Raw genomic sequence first — 4438 nt, 5'->3', positions numbered from 1 at the left:
TAATAAAAGATATTATATCCTTAAACCATGCTCCAGTATCATGGCGCTAGTGTAAGTTTTTCACCTAAGTGCTGTCTCCACGCATTTAATTAAGATGACCCAGAAGTCCATTTTGAATGGATTTCTGGTATCTGTTCTGAATTGGGTAAGCAATGATTTCGAAGGCTGCATTGACCTTCACATACTGATTTATCTAAACTAAAACTTGGCCAACTAAAAAGTATACTGTGATTGTAGGAAGCTTATTCTATGATTAGAGATGAGCGGACCGGGTTCGGGTTCGAGTTGATCCGAACCCGAACGTTCGGCATTTGATTAGCTGGGGCTGCTGAACTTGGATAAAGCTCTAAGGTTGTCTGGAAAACATGGATACAGCCAATGACTATATCCATGATTTCCACATAGCCTTAGGGCTTTATCCAGCTTCAGCAGCCACCGCTAATCAAATGCCGAAAGTTCGGGTTTGGATTGACTCGAGCATGCTCCAGGTTCGCTCATCTCTATCTATGATCAATATTTCAAGATGTTCTCCATCTAAATGTCTTTTTTGTACCATTGACAAAAAATTTTATTTCTCTCTACATTTTTTATTTTCAGGTAATATTTAGCAACATAGTTCCCTTCTTTTAGACGATGAATCAGCTGTCGAATGTCTAGGCATACTTTCTGGAAGCAATCATCATTCAGAAAGCAATTGCATTTCCTGTACTGTACGTGAGTCACTGAGGTGTCCTCTGCCCTACCTGCACCTTTATGAACTCTCAAAGCACCGAGTTTATCTTCTGATATGAGTATATATTATTCCATCTCTTCATTTCCATCATTTACAGACTCCTTCTTTAAGGTAAGATGATATCTATAAACACAATTTCAGTCTTTCTAGAATTTACTTTCTGTGGTCGGTCGCCTGGCAGCTTTTAAAGTGGATATTCTTCTATTAGTGTTGTATTTTTTAAAACTCTCTCTAGGGTTTCTGTAGGACCCTTTTTACAGAAACTAAAATCTCTCCCAAATAGATATATATGGGGCCACAAAAGGGGCTCAGTTGCCCTATAGGCTTCTGTCCAAATGTAAAAGGGGGAATTAGGACTTTGGATTTATGTTTATCAACAGGCTGTTTTGTGCCCATGTATTTTAGATCGCTTTCTGGATTGCACTTTTTGTGTTTATTGCAATGAAGTCAAATTCTATGACCTCGCTGTTTATATGAAATCAATTGTTACCTCTGCATTTAGACTGCTGATTATATATTTCATAAAACATATTTACCAAAAAGAGGGCTGTGATATTTTTAGCTGCCTGGACACTTGTAGATGAAAAAGAGTTCACTATTATTGAAATAATTTTTTCCCATGGAATATTGTTTCCTTTCATTGTTCCTCAAGTATTTTCCAAGGACAACAGTCCAATGCACAATGAAGTTAATGCTATTAAAGAGGTTTTCCTATCACAAAAAGTGATGCAATATTGCTAGGTTATGCTATCACTTTCTCATTGAAGGGGTCTAGACTTCTAGGACCCCCAATGATGGTGACTAGCAGGTGCCCACCTCACAACTCTAATCACTTGAATCATATAGAAAGTAATGATAACCAATGGAGAACTGAATGATATAGAAACAAATAATGTAATAAAGTTATCGAGCGTTAGACAAATTTTATTATTTTGCTTCTGTTATGTAGAAAACAATAAAGAGTCTATGCTTACCTCTCTGTGCTCCCCTTGTGTCCTCCAGCAGCATCTCTGGTGTCCCCCGCTAAGGGTACTATTACACCAAGCGATTTTCTGATGACTAGCGATTAACGGTAAATGATCTCAAACGACCCGAAATGGTGCGCCCAATTACACGGAAAGATGATTGTTACTTATGATTGTTCTTGCTGCCGTTTTGTCATCGCTATTGCGTACGTTTCAGCTATGACTTACACCGAACGATGTGCGAACGATCAAATGATAAAAATAGGCCTGATTTAAATGATTATCGTTTAAATCCGAACAATCTAAGGATTTTTCGAACAATAATTGTCCTGTGTAATACGGCCCTAACTGTAGTGCCTCCGTAACCGAAATTAAATTGTCTCAGGAGTGGCAACCCCCTCATCCAATCACTAGCTGCGGCACTGTCCTGTCCTAATCAGTGATTGGCTGAGCGGGCTGTCACTCCCAAGATGAGTTTGCCTTGGAAGTGGAGACGCTGCAGACAGCAGGGGACACCCGTAATATTGCAGGAGGGCACTGGTTTTTATAGGTTTCCCCAAGGGGCTTCTAAAGGTAATCATTCGATTGCTCATTCAGTTCAATGGATTGCTATTGAAATGCATTAAATGTATTTCTCTGATTCATTAGTACAGCCTGTCAATGGCAAACTGTAGAAGCAGAGTAATCATGGCAGCCATGGAAGCCTTTAGAAGGCCTTGATCTGCTGTGGGAATGGATTGGCTTCCCGAAAACTAATGACACTGACATTTAAATGGTTAAATGACTTACATCAGCATTAACACTGATCGTTAGCAGCAGAAAGGAGCTCCTGAACTACTCCATACTCCCTTTCACATTCACTGATGTTAAAAGACAGATCAGAGACATGAAGGGGTTACATGGTCTGGACCGGAGTGATCTCTGATCCTGGCAGTTGTGACAGGACCCCAGCTGTATATGTCTGCTGAGCTCATGCTGTTATTGTGGTCTCCCACTACTAGTGTTTCTCCTATGCACCTGTCCTAAAATTCTCACTCAGGTTAAACAAGTGGTGAAGTATGTAGTTTCCCCACTGGGTGTCAGTATTTCTTTTATGTATTACTACTATTGCACAGCTGATGGAAGGTTATCAGGTTAAGTTTCTATGTCATGTGTTTATTTTCTGACCACTAGTAGGTGCTCTTCCTTTCTGCCCTATCCTGTTTGTCCTCTCTTACATGCACACACCCTATAGGAGGAGTTAGTTCCGTGTGGGAGGAGTTAGTGGTTGGAGGTCCATGAGGTCACATGTGTGAAGGAGTAAGTGCAGGACAGACTCCTGAAGAGAGAGAAGCTGATCCCAGCAGGAAAAAGCTACCGGTATATAAAGGTCTACGTATCCTACTGGGCCGTGCAGGTAACTTGGAAATCTCGGACACCTAGCTACACCCAGATAACCAACAACTGAGGCTCGTGCTACCTATCTGGGATGGGTTCTACAATACTAGTGGGCAGAGTACAAGTATCACTTCACTACAAATATCCACTCTAGTTTCGGCAGAGTACAAGTGCTACATTGGGCGTAGGGCTCCTCTAGGAAACTCCTCTCCTCTTCTCGCTACCTATACAAAGCACTACTACGACGTCTACTCTTTCCAAGCACCTTATTTATTTATTTTACCTTCAAACAGAACCCTGGAGCTCCAAAACTCCAAAGTGGAAGCAGATAACTTACCCCACTCACTTCTGGCTTTATTCATTTCTTGAATTTTTTACAGAGGTGGTACATTGGTGTGGCCAACTAATTTGTACCAGAAAGTACTGCACAGCCAAGAGAGGTAACAGGGGCAGCAGAGCAGTGGGGACATAAGGACAGGAGTTTTTCCACCTTTATTAGGCAGTCTGGGCATATTTATAGAAAAAATTCCTATAATTATTTTACAGCAATGACTAGAGGGGCTGCCATCGTCTTTATTTAAAACAAACGTCCAAAGTGAAGGCAGATGATTTTTTAGTCCACTCATTTCTGGTTTCATATTGACTGTTTCTAATTTCTTGAAAAGTTTCTAGAAGTTTTTACTTAAACCTTCCAAAGAATTGCTTAGTTTCTGCTAAGGATCCCAGGATCACATAGTTGGCATAAATAAGACTCCAAATATTACATTTAAAGGGGTAGTCCCACCTCAACTAACAAAGTTAAACTTAAATGTCTTGTCAAGGTAAATATTTTTGCAAATACATTTATTTATGATCTTACCTTCCCATTATTGGCAACTCATTGTCTTGGCAATTGACACCCCCCATTCGGTTGTAAAAGCAGTGGTGTAGATAGATAGTATATATATATATATATATATATATATATATATATATATATATATATATATATTTATTTATTTTCTTTACATCTACATTATAGTAAAAAAAATGCTTACTGTAATTTTACATTTCTTGAGTTTGAAAACAGCACTGAGGGAATATTCAATTCACCCTAGTTCCCCCACGGACTGCCCACATGATTCCCCAATGTCTAGGAGCCTCCATAAATATCCATGACACGCACCCTAATGAAAAAACTCAGTTTAATGCAACAAGATTTTATTGGGATGACGTACAGTATCTCACAAAAGTCAGTACACCCCTCATATTTTTGTAAATATTTTATTTTATCTTTTCATGAAACAACAGTAAAGATACAACAATTTGATACAATGTAAAGTAGTCTGTGTACAGCTTACGTAACAGTGTAAATTTGGTGTTT

This window comes from Dendropsophus ebraccatus, chromosome 5, assembly GCF_027789765.1.
Source record: "Dendropsophus ebraccatus isolate aDenEbr1 chromosome 5, aDenEbr1.pat, whole genome shotgun sequence".
Classification (NCBI taxonomy): domain Eukaryota; kingdom Metazoa; phylum Chordata; class Amphibia; order Anura; family Hylidae; genus Dendropsophus; species Dendropsophus ebraccatus.
This window is presented reverse-complemented; position numbering follows the sequence as displayed.